Source organism: Ovis aries, chromosome 2, assembly GCF_016772045.2.
Source record: "Ovis aries strain OAR_USU_Benz2616 breed Rambouillet chromosome 2, ARS-UI_Ramb_v3.0, whole genome shotgun sequence".
In the NCBI taxonomy this organism is placed as follows: Eukaryota; Metazoa; Chordata; class Mammalia; order Artiodactyla; family Bovidae; genus Ovis; species Ovis aries.
Genome location: NC_056055.1, coordinates 127,728,495 through 127,749,918, shown reverse-complemented (window position 1 = coordinate 127,749,918; position 21,424 = coordinate 127,728,495). Strand labels below are relative to the sequence as shown.

At 39.6% G+C, this 21,424-nt stretch overlaps 1 protein-coding gene across 1 annotated transcript in view; it reads left to right on the top strand.

Annotated features, from left to right (window-relative positions):
• The window catches only part of PPP1R1C (protein phosphatase 1 regulatory inhibitor subunit 1C), a 122,401-nt gene that overhangs the window by 51,263 nt on the left and 49,714 nt on the right, over window positions 1-21,424 (top strand). The window lies entirely within an intron of this gene.

Here is a 21,424-nt window from a genome sequence, read left to right as displayed (position 1 = left end):
TGACAAAAGTTTCCTTTTACCCTTTCTCACATGTTTTCCTTGCAGAGATTTTTCTAGAACCCCTAATTACTCTTGCCGATGTTCGCAGATAATTATCTTTTTTTTTTTTCCTTAGGCTTAAGCAAAGTAGTTCTTGAATTTTGGACAGATACAATGTAAAGTGTTGCTTCATTGTTGTGTGTCAGAAGCAGCTCTAAGAAACCCAATCAAACAGCTATTAGCTGTACATATAACAGCTGCTGAAATAACAACTAAGAAGGCTAGCTCAGGCTCCAGCATCCTCCCAGAGTTTCTACCCCTCTCTTCCAAATTAGAACTGCTAAAAGAACATCTAAGTGTATCTGAATTTTGACCGACATCAATTTCAGGGAAGGCTTCTTTCATTTCTCACACAAGAGTATCCCTGACATGAGGGAGAATGTGTCCCATCCAGCAGCTCATGTTCCAGCCTGGCTCTTGGGCCGCTGGCCCAGAGGCTCATCATGCAGTCGTCCAGCTTTGTTTCAACTGCAAGAGAGGCCAGCTGAGCAGCTTACTCTGGAGTCTAGAGAGATGTCTAAATTGGGAGTGAAATTTTCCACTCTGTATTCTCTCTAGATTTGGGGCCTTTACAGAGAGGTGGGATATAAATGGACACATTAATAGCTACTTTCCATAAACTTCCTTCCTGCGCAGCTATAAAATATCATGCTTGCTTGTTCATGAGACTACAGTAAATAATGTAATCGGCATTGTAGTTCATTTCAGGGTAATTATTGAGGCTATCAGGCTTCCTTCTCTCAAGACCAGAATAATCATTTTTGAAGATACTTTGCCTATTGTAAGCCATCTTGTACTTTTAAAACATGACAGTTTTGGCATGAATGGGCCTCAATGAAAGATATATGTTCACTCATTTAATGGTTTCCTCTGTTCTATTTTGGGTTAGTTTAACTAAATAAAGACTGTTCTCATGTCCTTAGAGAATAATAGCATTATTTTTAAAGGAAAATCTTAAAATCAAATCCCAAGGCTCATAGTTTTCATTATATTTAGCTCTCTAATATCATAAGAATGTGGGACCCTAACATTTAAGGAAATTAGTCATATTGTACATATTTTACACATATGATAATCATTGTTTTTCATGAGTTAAAGACTTGAGAAAGCACAGAAATTCCTTCATGAGGCTATTGGGGTATAAGCCACTTAGGTCCTCATTTATTATCTGTAAATACTTAGGAGAGTCTCCTGCTTCTGATAAAAGAGAAATTAGTCCACATGTCTCTTTAGAGACAGAAATGAATACTTCAGGACAGAATTAAGCAATAGTAACATATAGTGCATTGTGGGCACATTAAGAAACTTCAACCATAAGAAAGATGAGTTAGTAAAGGAAATGTTACTGAAATGCAAAATCAATAATACAGTTGCTCTGAAATGTATAATTCTTCAAATTGCAGTGGAATATGCAATTATTGAGTGTAAAAATATTTGCTGGGAGAGCAAAGTAGTACCAGGAGTGATTAATAGTTCTGAAAAAAATCACTCTGACCAAATGGCCAACTAGGGTTTCATAAATGACCCCGTGAGTAGCTAGTTAGTAAAACAAAACAAACTAGCCAGATTCCTTCCTTCTCTCTTATTAGGTTCTGAGGAGTTACTGGACACAGAGGCCAAAGTGACAGGAGAGAGATGCTACATCTACCAAACGTCGTTGCAATTAATGCCCAGATAGACTCATCTCCCAGCTCCCATATACATTTATTTTCCCCCCTTTCAATTACTATGGTATTTATGGCCCCACCAGATTTCTGGAAATAGAGATATGTCCAGGTTACCTCTTATGATGAAAGTTCTATATGAAAGTTCAGAGGTGGGCAGAGGGTAAAAAATAGAGCAGAGAAAACCATTTTAAACAGGTACACTGTCAGGAATGATAGGCTAATGACCTCCAAATTTATATCTGTACGCCTAACGTATCTCCTGAACCTCAGGCTTTCTGCTGCTGCTGCTGCTAAGTCGCTTCAGTCGTGTCCGACTCTGTGCGACCCCATAGACGGCAGCCCACCAGGCTCCCCCATCCCTGGGATTCTCTAGGCAAGAATACTGGAGTGGGTTACCATTTCCTTCTCCAGTGCACGAACGTGAAAAGTCAAAGTGAAGTAGCTCAGTCATATCCGACTCCTAGCCGCCCCATGGACTGCAGCCTACCAGGCTCCTCCATCCATGGGATTTTTCCAGGCAAGAGTACTGGAGTGGGGTGCCATGGCCTTCTCCATCAGACTTTCTAACAGCTACCAATTTTTTTTCACTTGAATGAATGACACTTATTGAAACTTCTCAAATTTAACACATCCAAAAACAAACTCATTGGTTCTTTTTTGGGTTTTCCTCATCTTAATACATCTTATGCAGCCATCGAAAACAAAAATCTTTGCATAAATAATCCTTGACTACTCCCCATTACCAAACCATCATCTACTCATGTTAATGCTGATTTCAAGATGCGCCCCTACTCTATTTTCTAAATCTTCCATTGCTACTGCCTTGTGTGAGCACCATTCTTTCTTGCCTTGGCTGCTGAGGTAGCCTACCTACTACTCTCCTGCCTCTGCTCCTGACCCTCTACAATCTAATCCCGACACACAACCAGAGTAATTCCTCCAGCTCACAAATGCGATCATGCAATCCCCTTGAGCAACTCCTCAAAAACTTCCTGTCACATTCAGAATACAATGAAAAATCCAGTCATGGCTGACACCTCCCTGAATGAGCTGCACTGGTCTTTCTCCTTGATCTTATCTCCTTTCATACTGCCCCTGCTCACATTAGGGTTCAATGTCATGGACTTTTTCATTATTTATGAACATCTCAAGCACGCTTTCATATCAGAGCATTTGTGCTTTCCGCATTTTTTGCTTGAGAAACTCTTTACCCAGTGGCCTCACAGATGGCTCAGCTACTGTTCCCTCCTCAGAATGGTATTTGTTTCCTGATAACTGCCCCTCCTACCACTGCTATCTACCTCCTTACAGGGCTACCTCAGTTTTTTCCATGGCCCTAATCATTAGGTACCAATAATGAGGTATCCATGACAACAGTCTTGTTCATTTGATATCCCCAGCATCTAGTACAGTTCCTGGCACAAAACAGGTGCTCAATAAAAACTTGTTGAATAACCATAATGAATTGGGGAATTCAGCCACATTGTCATCTGTTCAGAAGAGGATGTCCCTTAAACCTTGCTCTACTAATTGTCATACTTGTGATTCTGCTTCTGCTTCTCTGTGCTTTTCACTCTCTGGTTGAGCCCCTTCATCCATGTTTCTGTTTTTCTATTTTTGCTTTTCCCCACTTCCCTTCCCTCTGGTCAAAGAGAAAATCTGATTTGGAAAATTAGTTACCATCAAGAATGATGCATCAATTTTCCTGGATTCTTAACAAAGGTTATCTCATGGACCACTGGAATGATTAAGTGATTGCCTCTGACTAAAACCTGATTCTTCCAACAATTAGCTTGTGGCTGAGATGGCAGCATTCTATGAAACAAACCTGGCAATGTAAATAGAAGAATCTGGACATGGTTTTCTTCCTTTAGAGATGTTTCATGATAGATCGGAATATTGACTCTAAGAAAATAATAGCAGATTTAGCTCTTGGTCTTGCCACCTCTCTAGTCACAACATTATAGTCATTCTAAGTTGTCAAGCTTAAACAGTAACTAGTACAATTATCTAAAGTTGTATAAAATATCACTTCCATTTTTTCCACTGCATCTAACCTCAGAGTATTAGATTGGCTATGTTCTTTTGAAGGTTCTGTTAACAATATGTTAGGCTTGGGTTATAGCCAGATAATCAAAAGTTCCAGGTGATTTTGCTGTAGCAAATCTAAAAACTGACCAGACTCCAGATATCCAGTCACCTATGTAACATGTCTTTCCTATGTCACAGGAAGAAATCTCATGGAGATCAAATATCATGAGATCAAAATTAGCTTGTTAAAAACTGTGCTTTGATCTCCACAGCAAATCAATTTGTCCTTCAACATTCCCCTTCTCAGGAGGTGCTTATTCCTGAGTTCTGGGAGTCGCTAGTGACTCTCCCTCCCCTTCACTCTTCATTAGTGGAGCGCCATGTCTCGTGAGGTGCACCCCGTTAGTATCTCTCCCACCTTCCCCTCCTCTCTTTTGTCTCCAATGCCACAATAACAATTCAAATCACATTCATGTCTTGTATATAAAAGGTTACTCTCCATACAGTCTCTCATCTCTACTTCCCATTTGTTTTCTACACTGTAACCAAAGTAAAAGATGCTTGCTTCTTAGAAGAAAAGAAATGACAAACCCAGACAGTTTATTAAAAAGCAGAGAAATTACTTTGCCAACAAAAGTCTGTATAGTCAAAGCTATGGTTTTTCCAGTAGTCATGTAAGATGTGAGAGCTGGATAATAAAAAAGGTTGAGCGCCGAAGAATTGATGCCTTCGAACTGTGGTGCTGGAGAAGACTCTTGAGAATCCCTTGGACTGCAAGGAGATCCAGTCAGTTAATCCTAAAGGAAATCAACCCTGAATATTCACTGGAAGGACTGATGCTGAAGCTTAAGCTCCTGGCCATCTGATGCAAAAAGCCAACTCATTGGAAAAGACACTGATGCTGGGAAAGACCAAAGGCAGAAGAAGGGGATGACAGAGGATGAGCTGATGGGATGGCACCACTGACTCAATGGACATGGATTTGAGCAAATTCTGGGAGATGATGAAGACTAGGGAAGCCTGGCATGCTGCAGTCTATGGGGTTGCAAAGAGTAGGACATGACTGAACAATGACAACACCAACCAAATTGAACTTTTAAACTTGAGTGTGATTATGCCACTCCCTCGGTTAGAACTTTTCAATAGCTCCTCACTGCCCTTAGATAAAATTCTTATTCCAGAGCAAAGTTTGGAAAGCTTACTTCCCAATCTGCCTCTCCTTTCCTTATCCACTAGTTCTAGACATATTGGCATTCAGTCAGCTTCTACATGCACCAAACTCTTTCCTGAAAAAGTTTATATAGGTTCTTCGCTTCATATAAAATATTCTCCTTTGCCTCCTTCTTGTCTTCATTCTTTATTTGGTTAGTTCCTACTTATCTGTCCTTAAAGGTCAGATCTTGAAAAGAGCTTTCCCTAACCATCATTCTAAATTATCTCTAGCTATAAACTCTCTATAAGAATCTGCTTGCAACGCAGGAGATCCAGGTTCAATCCCTGGATCAAGAAGATCCCCTGGAGAAGGAAATGGCTACCCACTCCAGTATCCTTGCCTGGAGAATTCTATGGACATAGGAACCTAGTAGGCTACAGTCTATGAGGGTGCAAAGAGTCAGACATGACTGAGTAACTAAAACTCTCCCTTTTCCATAAACTCTCTACTGATAGTTATACATTCTCTATAGTTCTTTTATTGCAAGTAATCACAGTGTTCATTTATTTATCAAGTGTCTGTCTCTCCAACTAGACCAGAAGTGATCTATATGGCAGCAGTGATGGTATCTATTTTGTGCATTACCTTATCTGTAGGGCTTAACATGATGCTTGAGATAGAGCAGTGCATATACATATACTTTTAAATATATATTTTATGTATGCAATACTACTGTTGGTGAATGAATCATTTCCTTAGGACATTTACATTCTGTCTGGTCTATTAGAATGATCTTTTCTCTACTGAAATTTATATTCATGTATTTTGGCTCTATATCTTATTGCTATTTGTGATAAGTTTAAAAAGGACAACTATCTGAATATTTCAAGACTTCTATCAGGTCCTTGCCTTGCTTAATTTCTCTCTTTCTAGGTTAAAACATTTCAATGTCAATTATGCCTGTTCCTTCACATTCACTCTTGATGTCCAAATAAGCTTCAGCTTATACCATTCTAGAAGGGCATCATTTAAATCAACTTATTCTTAAGGTGTGATCACGACTCAGACAGTAAGGAAACTGCCTGCAATGCAGGAGACCTGGTTTCCATCCCTGGAGAAGGGAATGGCTACCCACTCCAGTATTCTTGCCTGGAGACTCCCATGGACAGAGGAGCCTGGTGGGCTATAGTCCATAGGGTAGCAGAGTCAGACAGGAATAAGCAACTAACACTTTCACTTTCTGAGCAGAGAGGAGACTTCAATTATGCCTATCACCTCCTCCATCCCAGGTAGTTTAATTCCATTACTGCAACCCAAAATGGTATTAGCTTTTTCTGGCAGCCATATACATTGGTGACAAATAGTGAACTTACCATAAATTCAAAACTTCAAAGCCGTTTTTTCAGGTACTGCTTTAAAGCCATATTATTTATAATGTATTCCTCATTTTAGACCTTTTCTTAGCCAGAAAGCAAGACACTGCTATCATACCAACTGAATACATTTTCTCAGAATCAGTTGTCACGGGAACATGACATAATTCATATCATGATTCCATCACCTATTCTACTCTATTTTCTATTATCTCAATTATTTTTTCACCCTCAGATTATATACATTTTATTTTTGGTATTTTTAGCCACATCTGTAATAGACATATCAAACAGAACAGGGCAAAGAAAAGTCTGTAGCACACTTCTCTCTCTCTAGTTGACACTGATCCCCTTGAAGGCCACCATTCAACAAGTCATCAAGTAGACTTCTTATGTCAAGATTACATCCCTTAAAACCAGAGGATATTATGAACACTCATTAGATTGATATATTTCAGATATGGTGTGTTGACCATATCTGAAATATGTAAGTCATAAATTTGTAATGTATATTTTGCATAAAAGGACAAGCTTAAGTTTGCATAGGAAACAGACTTACTTTTCCATTACCCTGTGTAATGTAGTGCTTTATAATCATGTGAGTAGAAAGATCTGAAGATTATCAGGAAAATGGTAGCCGACTACTGAATACCCATATGACTTCTCTGGTGTTTACATCGTGGCCAGCCCTGTAATTTACAGAACAGTCAATTAAATTATTTTTGGATAGCTTGAATCATGTTTTCAGAAAAGCAACGTAGGTTTGAAACTTGAGGCAGGAAATGGCTGACACATTTCCACCCCCATTGTTTGTGTGTGTGTGTGTGTTTTACTGGAAGGCAAATGCCTTGAACTGAGACAGCAAAGCAAGCACCATTGATTTAAAAGGAAATATGAACATGAAACAAAAGCAACTGACTGAAAAACTGCTTTGTATAGTATCATGTTCAGTTCAGTCACTCAGTGGTGTCTGACTCTGAGACCCCATGGACTGCAGCATGCCAGGCCTCCCTATCCATCACCAACTCTTGGAGTTTACTCAAACTCATCTCCATTCAGTTGGTGATACCATCCAACCATCTCATCCTCTGTCATCCCCTTCTCCTCCTGCCCTCCATCTTTCCCAGCATCAGGGTCTTTTCCAATCAGTCAGCTCTTGGCATCAGGTGGCCAAACTATTGGAGTTTCAGCTTCAGCATCAGTCCTTCCAATGAACACTCAGGACTGATCTCCTTTAGGATGGACTGGTTGGATCTCCTTGCAGTCCAAGGGACTTTCAACAGTCTTCTCCAACACCACAGTTCAAAAGCATCAATTCTTCAGTGCTCAGCCTTCTTTATAGTCCAACTCTCACATTCATAAACATGACTACTGGGAAAACCATAGCCTTGACTAGACGGGCCTTTGTTGGTGATGTCTCTGCTTCTTAATATGCTGTCTAGGTTGGTCAGGTTGGTCTACATTGTCTAGGTTCATAAAGAGTATGAAAAGACCATTAGTAGCATGAGATTGGTGCAAATGTAATTGCAGTTTTGCATTTTTGACATTTGCCTTCTGATACTGAACACATTCTTAAATAAATGTGGTTATGTTATACATAATTTTAATGTATATTTCTTAATTATGTTTTTTTGCTAGTGACTTGTATTACTTGCTGTTTATTTTATATTTATTTTCAACTATGGAAATGATGTTAGACAAAAAACAAATTTGAAAGATTTTCTTATTTGAGTTCAAAATTGGTTGTAAAGCACCAGAGACAACTCGCAACATCAATAACATATTTGGCCCAGAAACTGCTAACAAGTGTACAGTGGTGGTTCAAGAAGTTTTCCAAAGGAGACGAGAGCCTTGAAGATGAGTGTAGTGGCCGGCCATTCAGAAGGTGACAACGATCAATTCAGAGCAGTCATCAAAGCTAATCCTCTTAAAAACTGTATGAGAAATTGCTGAACAACAGAATGTCAATCATTCTATGGTCATTCTGCATTTGAAGCAAATTGGAAATGTGAAAAACTTTGTAAGTGTGTGCCTCATGAGCTGACCGCAAACTGAAAAATTTGTCATTTTGAAGTGTCTTCTCTTATTCTATGCAACAACAAGCCATTTCTCAACTGGATTGTGACGTGCAGTGAAAAGTGAATTTTATACAACTAGCAACAACCACCTTCAGTGGTTGGACCGAGAAAAAGCTCCAAAGCACTTCCCAAAGACACACTTGCACCAAAAATAGGTCATGGTAACTGTTTGGTGGTCTGCTGCAAGTCTGATCCACTACAGCTTTCTGAATCCCAGTGAAACCATTACATCTGGCAAGTATGCTCAGTAAATTGATGAGATGCACTAAAAACTGCAATGCCTGAAACTGGCATTGGTCAACAGAAAGGGCCCACTTCTTTCCCATGACAACCCCTGACCACAAGTCACACAACCGCAGCTTCAAAAGTTGAATGAATTGGGCTACGAAGTTTTGCTTCATACTCACCTGACCTCTCACCTACCTACTATCACTTCTTCAAGCATCTTGACAACTTTTTGCAGGGAAAGCACTTCCACACCAGCAGGAGGAAGAAAGTGCTTTTGAATAATTTGTCAAATGCCAAAGCATGGATTTTTGTGCTACAGGACTAATCAAACTTATTTCTTGTTGGCAAAAATGTGTTGAGTGTAATGATTCATATTTTGATTAATAAAGATGTGTTATGAGCCTAGTTATAAAAATTTAAAATCACGATCCAAAATTGCAATTACTTTTGCACCCACCTAACACATTACATGAGAAATGCTGGGCTGGAAGAAGCACAAGCTGGAATCGAGATTGCCAGGAGAAATATCAATAACCTCAGATATGCAGATGACACCACCCTTATGGCAGAAAGTGAAGAGGAACTAAAAGCCTCTTGATGAAAGTGAAAGAGGAGAGTGAAAAAGTTAGCTTAAAGCTCAACATTCAGCAAACGAAGATTATGGCATCTGGCCCCATCACTTCATCGGAAATAGATGGGGAAACAGTGGAAACAGTGTCAGACTTTATTTTGGGGGGGCTCCAAAATCACTGCAGATGGTGACTGGAGCCATGGAATTAGAAGATGCTTACTCCTTGGAAGAAAAGTTATGACCAACGTAGACAGCATATTCAAAAGCAGAGACATTACTTTGCCAACAAATGTCTGTCTAGTCAAGGCTATGATTTTTCCAGTAGTCATGTATGGATGTGAGAGTTGGGACTGTGAAGAAAGCTGAGCACCAAAGAATTGATGCTTTTGAACTGTGGTGTTGGAGAAGACTCTTGAGAGTCCCTTGGACTGCAAGGAGATCCAACCAGTCCATTCTAAAGGAGAGCAGCCCTGGGTGTTCTTTGGAGGGACTGATGCTAAAGCTGAAACTCTAGTACTTTGGCCACCTCATGTGACGACTTGACTCACTGGAAAAGACTCTGATGCTAGGAGGGATTGGGGGCAGGAGGAGAAGGGGACGACAGAGGATGAGATGGCTGGATGGCATCACTGACTCAATGGATGTGGGTTTGAGTGAACTCTGGGAGTTGGTGATGGACAGGGAGGCCTGGCATGCTGTGATTCACGGGGTCGCAAAGAGTCAGACACGACTGAGCAACTGAACTGAACTGAACACATTACCATTTTTAACACATAAGTAAGATTTTTCATGAACTTCTGAAAACATCTTCTTCTTCTCATTCTTCATAATTTCTTTAAGGGAAAAGTTTATCTACTTCAGTGTCCAGAGATTATTCTTCTAATATGTCCTGTAGATCTTCTCTGAATGCTTATGGCATTGGACTCCTACATTTTTTTTTCTCCAAGGATGGCTGTGATCTTGATACTTTATCTCAATTTGATCACTGTCTTTCATAATAGAGCAACAGATGCAGATAAGGAATAGCCCATGGAAGGAAATAGATCAAACTGGCCAAAGAAAAAGGCTAACACAGTTTTGGAGGATGACAGTGACAGTGATTTTGGAGGATGTTATGTACAGTGGCAAAGATGTGCCATGTAATATTCAGTTCAGTTCTAGTTCAGTTGCTCAGTCATGTCTGACACTCTGCAACCCCATGGACTGTAGCACACCACGCTTCCCTGTCCATCACCAATTCCCAGAGCTTACTCAGATTCATGTCCATAGAGTCAGTGATGCCATCCAACCATCTCATCCTCTGTCATTCCCTTCTCCTCCTGCCTTCAGTCTTTCCCAGAATCAGGGTCTTTTCAAATGAGTCAGTTCTTCCCATCAGATGGCCAAAGTATTACAGTTTCAGCTTCAGCATCAGTCCTTCCAATGAATATTCAGGACTGATTTCCTCTAGGATTGGCTGGTTGGATCTCCTTGAAGTCTAAGGGGCTCTCAAGAGTCTTCTCCAACACCACAATGCAAAAGCATCAATTCTTTGCCACTCAGCTTTCTTTATAGTCCAACTCTCACATCCATACATGACTACTGGAAAATCCACAGCTTTGACTAGATGGACCTTTGCTGGCAAAGTAATGTCTCTGCTTTTTAATATGCTGTCTAGGTTGGTCGTAGCTTTTCTTCCAAGGAACAAGTGTCTTTTAATTTCATGGCTGCAGTCACCATCTGCAGTGATTTTGGAGCCCAAGAAAATAAAGTCTGTCACTCATTGTTTCCCCATCTATTTGCCATGAAGTGATGGGACCAGAGGCCATGATCTTAGTTTTCTGAATGCTGAGTTTTGAGACAACTTTTTCACTCTCCTCTTTCACTTTCATCAAGAGGCTCTTTAGTTCTTTGCTTTCTACGACAAGGGTGGTGTTATCTGCATATCTGAAGTTACTGATATTTCTCCTGGCATTCTTGTTCCCAGCTTAGGCTTCATCCATTTAGCATTTTGTATTATGTACTCAGCATTTAAGTTAAATAAGCAGGGTGACAATATACAGACTTGATGTACTCCTTTCCCAATTTGGAACCAGTCTGTTGTTCCATATCTGGTTCTAACTTGCTTCTTGACCTGCATACAGATTTCTCAGGAGGCAGGTGAGGTCGTCTGGTATTCCTATCTCTTGAAGAATTTTCCACAGTTTGTTGTGATCCACACAGACAAAGGCTTTGGAGTAGTCAATAAAGCAGAAGTAGATTTTTGAGGACAACTCGTTTTTTCTATGATCCAACAGATGTTGGCAATTTGATCTCTGGTCCCTCTGCCTTTTCTAAATCTAGCTTGAACATCTGGGAAGTTTACAGTTCACATACTGTTTAGCCTTGAAGAATTCTGAGCATTATTTTGCTAGCATGTGAGATGAGTGTAATTGTGTGGTAGTCTGAGCATTCTTTGGCATTGCCTTTCTTTAGGATTGGAATTAAAACGGACCTTTTCCATTCCTGTGGCCACTGCTGAGTTTTCCAAGTTTGCTGGTATATTGAGTGCAGCATTTTCACAGCATCATCTTTGAGAATTTGAAGTAGCTCAATTGGAATTCTATCACCTCCACTAGCTTTTTTCATAGTGATTCTTCCTAAGGCCCACTTGACTTTGCATTCCAGGATGTCTGGGTCTAGGTGAGTGATCACACCATCGTGGTTATCTGGGTCATTAAGATCTTTTTTGGATAGTTCGTCTGTGTGTATTCTTGCCACCTCTTCTTAATATCTTCTGCTTCTGTTAGGTCCATACCATTTCTGTCCTTTATTGTGCCCATCTTTGCATAAAATTTTCCGTTGGTATCTCTAATTTTCTTGAAAAGATTTCTAGTCTTTCCCATTCTGTTGTTTTCCTCTATTTCTTTGCATTGTTCACTGGGGAAGGCTTTCTTATTTCTCCTTGCTATTCTTTGGAACTCTGCATTCAAATGGATATATCTTTCCTTTTCTCCCTTGCCTTTAGCTCCTCTTCTCAGCTGTTTGTAAGGCCTCCTCAGACAACCATTTTGCCTTTCTGCATTTCTTTTTCTTGGGGATGGTCTTGATCCCCGCCTCCTGTACAATGTCACGAACCTCTGTCCATAGTTCTTCAGGCACTCTATCAGATCTAATCCCTTGAATTTATTTGTCATTTCCACTGTATAACTGTAAGGGATTTGATTTAGGTCATACCTGAATGGTCTAGTGGGTTTCCTTATTTTCTACAATTTAAGTCTGAATTTTGCAATAAGGAGTTCAAGACTGGAGCCACAGTCAGCTCCTTGTCTTGTTTTTGCTGACTGTCTAGAGCCACGTAATATTAAGTGCCAATTAACCTTCAAACTGGGGCTTCCTTGGTGGCTCAGTGGTAAAGGATCTGCCTGTCAATGCAAAAGATGCAAGTTTGATCCCTTGGTCAGGAAGATCCCCTGGAGAAGGAGATGGCAACCCACTCCAGTATTCTTGCTTGGGAAATCCCATGGTTTGGGGACCCAGGGGGCTACAGTTCCTGGGGTCACAAAAGTGTTGGTCATGACGTAGTGACTAAAAAACAGCAGTGTTAAGATCTATTTTGAGGAATTATTTGAATCTTGAGTTTAGAGTCAGGTGCACCCCTCCTTGTTTCCCGATTCTGCAGAATGGCAGAATGAAGCCCAGTAGTGACACCAAGAAGGGACGAAAGGTCTTGGAGATGAATAAAACATTGCCAGAGCTGTGCGCTCTTCCCAGTAGGAACTGAAGAGTCAGGGTTAGAGGTGCCTAATCCTAGTAAGCATGTGGACAACCAAACCTTGCAACATTCACTCCACTTTTACTTGTACCAATCTCAGGTAGACTTGTGGAGCTGGTCTTAGACCTTTTACTTACTTTGTAACAAAATTCTTTGCTTCCTTTCACCAGCCTCCTCCTCTCAGACACCACATTTTTCTTTTTCCCAGCTTAACAGCCCTCTCAGGGGCACTCAGAGAAGGCGATGGCACCCCACTCCAGTACTCTTGCCTAGAAAATCTCATGGATGGAGGAGCCTGGTAGGCTGCTGTCCATGGGGTCGCTAAGAGTCAGACACGACTGAGCGACTTCACTTTCACTTTTCACTCTCATGCATTGGAGAAGGAAATGGCAACCCACTCCAGTGTTCTTGCCTGGAGAATCCCAGGGACGGGGGAGTCTGGTGGGCTGCCGTCTATGGCGTCGCACCGAGTCGGATAGGGCTAAAGCAAGTTAGCAGCAGTAACAGCAGCAGCAGAGGCACTAATGTTTAAATTAAATAAATACTATATTTCAAAAAAGCATAAGAACAAAGTGAAGGTTAATGGTCAATTTGGAGTGCTAAACAAGATCATACAATAAACACTTCTAGTCAGATGGATGACCAGAAAATCATATAAATGCAGCCTATAATTTGGCAATGTAGGTAGGCTAACAATGATTATATAGAATTATGATCAGTTTGCTCTTCCTGAATTGGAATCCTCTTATAACTGTGCTGAAAAACAAAAATTCTCAAGAGGAATATACCAGCCATAATATCTTATTTTCATCACCCCCTGCATGTTGAAAATTCAGGGAGAGAAGATAACAAGCTCTTTTAGCTTCTCATCAGAGTATCTTCACCACATTGCATTCCTTTTTTAAAACATTTCTTTTCCTCTGTGGTTGTTCTCCAGGTATTCATCACATTTGCCTTTCTAAATCTTGGCTCTTTTGTCCACGCTGGCTCAGTTTATTTACTGCATGGGGGGGGGGGGGTTTATGTATGCAACTCAAGAAACATTTTAACAGATTTCTAGATAACACAGAACATTCTAAATATATACAAGTTTTGGTTTTTTTAAAAACCCAAATCTCCTTCTATTTCTAGATTTACTTCCTTCACGTCTCTCCAGTTTCTTTCACTAAGTTCTATGTTAATATTTTCCTTATTTCTTTGAATTCAGAAGGTTGGGTCAGATTGGAGAACTGATCTGAGAATGTATCTTTCGTGAAAGTCACTAAGATGTCTTCTTTTCTGAGATCAACATTGAGAGAGAGTAATATAAGAGGAAAATGTCAGCAAGTATGAGTGCATTTAATATTTTATAGCATTGTCATAGATGATTAGGTTGAAAGACTGAAAGATTCTTGAGATAAATTAAACTGCCAGTTTGAAATTTGAGACTGGAAACTTAATCTCATGTGGTGCCAATTAAACTTTGATAAGGAAACCACTGTTCATCAATATGGTTCCATTTGTGTGTCTGTATAAAGTTACACCTATTTTAATCTTAATCTTTTACATTTATATTCTCCTGTTTAAATAACATACAACTTTTAAAATGGCTTCCTATCTTAGAAGTAGGGGAAGAGATGAACTTTTGTATTTAGTTGGAACAGACAAACCAAGACCCAGTATCTCTACATTTTCCCCAAGTCTGAAAATGGTAAAAGTCAGTTGTATAAGCAGTAAAAATACACTGCCACACATCAGGCATGGCCTTAAAGCTATGTGGCTGCAGAGATTCAAGGCAAAATCCATACCTTCTGAGAGACCAGTCTGGAAAAGCAACGCACAAGTGGACAGGTAGAGCACACCATGGTAAATCTTTGTACAGGGATTTGAGCAGTTATCAGTGGATGTGAGGAGACTCACACTCCATCTGGGGGAACCAGAGGGTGAAGCCCTTTAGATTACAGAAGGAAGAGTCATGTTTACAAATGTCTGCAGAGTTAAATGGACTGTGTCATGGAAATGTAGAACACACTGCTCCCTATCTTTATTCCTTCTGTTCACATAAACTCACAAAACATTTAAGATGATACCATAATGTAGACAGTTAAATCCTATGTGGATTATCACAAATTACTTTGCTGTCATGCAAAGTCTAAAAAGGCTCCACTAATGGACTATATAGACATCACTTTTAAATGCATTTAGAAATCCTCGTGCACTTGATTCCATTTTTAAAAGTCTGGTTCATATCTTTCCTCTCAATAACATTACTTTTAAAGCACAGTAAATTCCAACTCAAATTATATTATTTAAAAAGTAAACTCTGTATTTTAGAACAGTGTTAGATTTACAGAAAAACTGGTAATACAGAGAGTTCCCATATATGCTATATCCAGTTTTTCCTATGATGTACATATCATATTAATATGGTACATTTTTTACAATTACCAAACCAATATTGATTCATTATTATTAACTAGGGTCCATATTTTATTTACATTTGCTTAGCTTTTGCCTAATGTCCTTTTTCTGATATAGGAACCCATCCAGGATACCACCTTAACTTTATTATGTTTCCTTAGGCTGTTCTTGGTTCTGACAGTGTCTCAGAATTTCCTCGTTTCTAATGACCTGGACAGTTTTGAGGAGTACTGGTCAGCTATGTTCTGGAATATCCCTCTAAAGGGATTTGTCTGATGTTTTTCTCATAACCAGACTGGGGTTGTGGGTTTTGAGGAAAAAGACGGTAGATATAAAGTGACCATTTCATCACATGATATCCAGGGTACAATGCTATGAACCAGACTTATCACTGTTGATGTTGACCTTGATCAACTTTGCTGAGGTGGTTGCCCAGCGTTTCCCCAAGACACAGTACTGTTTTTTTGTTTTTTTTTTGTTTTTTTTTTTAGTTTTTATTTTTTAAATTTTAAAATCTTTAATTCTTACATGCATTCCCAAACATGAACCCCCTCCCACCTCCCCTCCCCATAACATCTTTCTGGGTCATCCCCATGCACCAGCCCCAAGCATGCTGCATCCTGCGTCAGACACAGACTGGAGATTCAATTCACATGATAGTATACATGTTAGAATGTCATTCTCCCAAATCATCCGACCCTCTCCCTCTCCCTCTGAGTCCAAAATCCGTTATACACATCTGTGTCTCTTTCCCTGTCTTGCATACAGGGTTGTCATTGCCATCTTCCTAAATTCCATATATATGTGTTAGTATACTGTATTGGTGTTTTTCTTTCTGGCTTACTTCACTCTGTATAATCGGCTCCAGTTTCATCCATCTCATCAGAACTGATTCAAATGAATTCTTTTAACGGCTGAGTAATACTCCATTGTGTATATGTACCACAGCTTTCTTATCCATTCATCTGCTGATGGACATCTAGGTTGTTTCCATGTCCTGGCTATTATAAACAGTGCTGCGATGAACATTGGGGTACATGTGTCTCTTTCAATTCTAGACAATCTCTTTAACAAGTGGTGCTGGGAAAACTGGTCAACCACTTGTAAAAGAATGAAACTAGATCACTTTCTAACACCGCACACAAAAATAAACTCAAAATGGATTAAAGATCTAAATGTAAGATCAGAAACTATAAAACTCCTAGAGGAGAACATAGGCAAAACACTCTCAGACATAAATCACAGCAGGATCCTCTATGATCCACCTCCCAGAATGCTGGAAATAAAAGTAAAAATAAACAAATGGGATCTAATTAAAATTAAAAGCTTCTGCACAACAAAGGAAAATATAAGCAAGGTGAAAAGACAGCCTTCTGAATGGGAGAAAATAATAGCAAATGAAGCAACTGACAAACAACTAATCTCAAAAATATACAAGCAACTTCTGCAGCTCAACTCCAGAAAAATAAACGACCCAATCAACAAATGGGCCAAAGAACTAAATAGACATTTCTCCAAAGAAGACATACGGATGGCTAACAAACACATGAAAAGATGCTCAACATCACTCATTATTAGAGAAATGCAAATCAAAACCACAATGAGGTACCACTTCACACCAGTCAGAATGGCTGCGATCCAAAAATCTGCAAGCAATAAATGCTGGAGAGGGTGTGGAGAAAAAGGGAACCCTCCTACACTGTTGGTGGGAATGCAAACTAGTACAGCCACTATGGAGAACAGTGTGGGGATTCCTTAAAAAATTGCAAATAGAACTACCTTATGACCCAGCAATCCCACTTCTGGGCATACACAGTACTGTTTCGTTTTTGTTTTCTAATCTCTTTTCCATATTTTTTACTTTGGAAGGAAGTCACTATGTGTAGTTCACACTCAAGGAGTGGGAAGTTTTACACCACCTCCTTGGAAAAAAGCATCTACATAAAATTATTTTGCAAATATAATTTTTAGACTAAATTACAAATAAATAACTATTTGGAATCCATTTTGCATGGAACATTTGTCACCTCCTCCATTTATTTACTTATTCAATGATTTATTTTCATCAGCATGAACTCGTGGATATTTATCTAATACTCTAGGTTACAACTCGTACTACTTTATTTTGTTGTTCACACCATTATTACAGGATTTTTTATTTGCTTGTTTTAGCATATTCTTACTTTCTGACACTACAAGACACTCTAGGCTCATTTGTATATTTTCTGCCCCACTCTTAGAGAACCAGCTATTTCTTCAAGGAGCCCTCAATTTACTATATGTTTATTTGAATCACTATACTGTAAAATATATGTTTGTATCAGTACATAGTTACTAAAGGTAGAGAAATCTATCTCCTGCTCTGCTGAAGTATATGTGCATTATATCCATTAGTGTTTTGGAGGGTTAATGCCACACTATCAGCATGCTAAGATAGACACACTCCACTCTTATCAACCCTAGTGGGAGTTCCAGGAAGGAAACAAAAAACAAAAAACAAAAAACAGTGCCTATTAGTAGTGCAGGCAGCTGTTGTCTGTAGGGCTTGTCTTCCTTCATTTAATACCTAATACAGTGTTGTCCCCTGATGTTTTCTGGGATGAGATTTGTACTGCCTCTTCATAGACGCAGAACTGGTAACAGGTTTCTTGGAGACTAGCAGTTTGCTTTACTTAAAGATCTCAAAGAGCAATGTTTAAATACCCTATATTTGTGCAGTGCTTCAGCATACACATGTAATTTTGTATAGTTTATTTTTTATAGGAAACCCAGTAGGATCTTTTATTTTAGAGGAAAGAGAGGCTCACAGAAGAGCAGGGTTCTCATGTTTAATGTCAGTCTCCTTTACAAGGTCAGTTAGTGACTGGAGCACTTTTTGCTTTTCTGTTGGGTATTTTTCCCATTGACCCATAGATCCTATTTGTCCTAATTAAAATCCAAAGATCCTTCAGCCTTACAACTTTATGAAGTTTTTACAAAATCTTTTATACAAAATTTCCTACATAATTTTTATATTTAAACTCACATTCAGTTCAGTTCAGTTCAGTTGCTCAGTCGTGTCCGACTCTTTGCGACCCCATGAACTGCAATCCCTCCCAGCATCAGAGTCTTTTCCAATGAGTCAACTCTTCGCATGAGGTGGCCAAAGTACTGGAGTTTCAGCTTTAGCATCATTCCTTCCAAAGAAATCCCACAACTGATCTCCTTCAGAGTGGACTGGTTGGATCTCCTTGCAGTCCAAGGGACTCTCAAGAGTCTTCTCCAACACCACAGTTCAAAAGCATCAATTCTTTGGTGCTCAGCTTTCTTCACAGTCCCAACTCTCACATCCATACATGACCACTGGAAAAACCATTTGCCAACTAAGGTCCATCTATTCAAGGCTATGGTTTTTCCTCATTGGAAAAGACTCTGATGCTGGGAGGGACTGAGGGCAGGAGGAGAAGGGAACGACCGAGGATGAGATGGCTGGATGGCATCACGGACTCGATGGACGTGAGTCTGAGTGAACTCCGGGAGATGGTGATGGACAGGGAGGCCTGGCGTGCTGCGATTCATGGGGTCGCAAAGAGTCGGACACGACTGAGCGACTGAACTGAACTGACTAGACGGACCTTAGTCGGCAAAGTAATGTCTCTGCTTTTGAATATACTATCTAGGTTGGTCATAACTTTTCTTCCAAGGAGTAAGTGTCTTTTAATTTCATGGCTGCAATCACCATCTGCAGTGATTTTGGAGCCCCCCAAAATAAAGTCTGACACTGTTTCCACTGTTTCCCCATCTACTTCCCATGAAGTTAAGTGATAGGACTGGATGCCATGATCTTCATTTTCTGAATGTTGAGCTTTAAGCCAACTTTTTCACTCTCTACTTCCACTTTCATCAAGAGGCTTTTCGCTCCTCTTCACTTTCTGCCATAAGGTTGGTGTCATCTGCATATCTGAGGTTATTGATATTTCTCCTGGCAACCTTGATTCCAGCTTGTGTTTCTTCCAGTCCAGCGTTTCTCATGATGTACTCTGCATATAAGTTAAATAAGCAGGGTGACAATATACAGCCTTGACGTACTCCTTTTCCTATTTGGAACCAGAGACCTATATATAATAACAATGTACTCAAAGTAAATTTGCCTTAATATTCTCTCTCTCTCCAATCTGCCTATCCCCACCCCTGAGAGCTGACCACACAAATCTGACCCTGTGAATTTTTGTTTACAACCCTTCAAATGCGCACCCATCCCTTTAGGACAAGGCACTGGAAATAATTTGCAGGGCTGTTTATGATCTGGCCCCTCCTCCCTGTGCAGCCCCACCTCCCACCACATGTCCTTTAATCTCAAACTGCAGCAACGCTAAGCTACATTTAAATTCTTCAAAAACAACAGTGGTTTCTGGCCTCCACGTTTCTTCCGTAGCTTCCCTTGCATAAACGTCCTCTCTCTCAGCCCCCTACTTCTAAATCCTTTCATTTTTAACTTTGAGATTCAGAATGCACTATACCTACTTTTTGTGTGCCTGGTACGGTAATCCATTCTAGCTAGACTCAATTCCTTGGAAACAGGGCCAATGTCTTTTTGTCTTTAAAGGGTATTCTTATGTTTTCCATTTGCATTTCTAAGGACTCTTAGCAAATGCTGAATCAGTGACTGAAAAATCTTGCTGATTTAAAAATGTTAGCGTAACAGTTTCATTTTACCTGTATTTAAAAAATTAGACATTTCTGATTTCTGTTTCAGTCACTCATTTATTTACTCACTCACCCTCACTCATTCTACAAACATTTATAAGATGCTTAGCTTTGGTCAGGCAGGTAATGCACTGAAGCTCTTTTGGTTGAGTCTGAGCTAAACACAGTCCTTGCCACAGAAAAAACATCATCAAATGGAAAAGAAAGCTGTGTAAAAACAGCAATGATAATATCTGTAAGATTGATGTGGACAATGCTATTGAGTATGGAAGAGGAAACCACTAGGAAACCCTGTCACAAATAGCAAAGACTGCAGGAGAAATGTACCTTCTCTGTCAGTTGAGGGATGAATAAACTTTTCATAGAGAAGAGAAGCCTGTGGGGTGGATTTCAGGCAAAGGGTTGAGCAGTTTCAGAGGCACATAACTTGAGAGGGCAGGTGAGCCTGGAACACTGTGACCCTGGGGATGAAGCCTGTGGAGGAGGGAACGTGGAGAGATGCTGGGGACTTGGTCAAAGGTCCTGTGTGCCGGGTGCTTAGGAGCTGGGATTTTATCCTGAGAAGACAGAGTGCTTTTGGACAATTTTTAAGAGTACTTAATATGTTACCTTGTTGAGTGCTTTGAAAATATCAGGAAGAGGGAAAAGGATTAAGAAGCTGATTCACAGAGTTAACTTTTAAAAATCAGTCTACACCAGATTTTATTTGCCTGAGTCCATCTGCCTGTTTCCACTGCTCTTATTTACGCAAGATGGCTAACCACTAGCACCAACCTCTTCTTCTCTTGCTTTAATGCATTTTGACTTTCTAAATAATATTTGAGCTGTGAGAAATTGAAATACTCATCAGAGTATCTTCCAAATTAAATTAATGGAAACCCAAATAGAAATGTGTTATAAAGTAAAAATGTCAAAATAAATTGAAGAATTGGTTCTTAGTGGGATGAATTTAAGATAGGGTTACATTCTTACAAACTTGTGCTGGGCTATGAAACTCTTCTAAACAATCTCCCTTTTAAAACCACATAGTCTTATCTGAACCCCCCAAAAAAATCTGATCACAAGATAACTTTAAAAATAGTTTCATGAATTCCTTTCTCAGTAGGTCCTCATGAGAAAGTACCCCATGTTTCAGCTGTCAGAATAGGTTGCATTCTTTCTATGGAGTGTGTATTATGGGACAGTAAAGATATCAGCATTGCTGCCAATCAATATACAAATAATTATTAAATTTGAACTCTATGTAAAACTCTGAGTGGTGTATTAAATAAATGAACTATCAAATTCTAAAACATTCTAGGTCAAATTCTGAGGAATGTTAGTTTCTTCATTAAGAGATAAAAACACCAAACAGAAGTACGAGTGTCCAAAGATAAGTTTCAGGAAATCAGTTAGCCCACATATAAAATTACAAGATAAGCACTGCATTTATGATCTGTCTTGTTCTACATCTCTTTATTTCTGG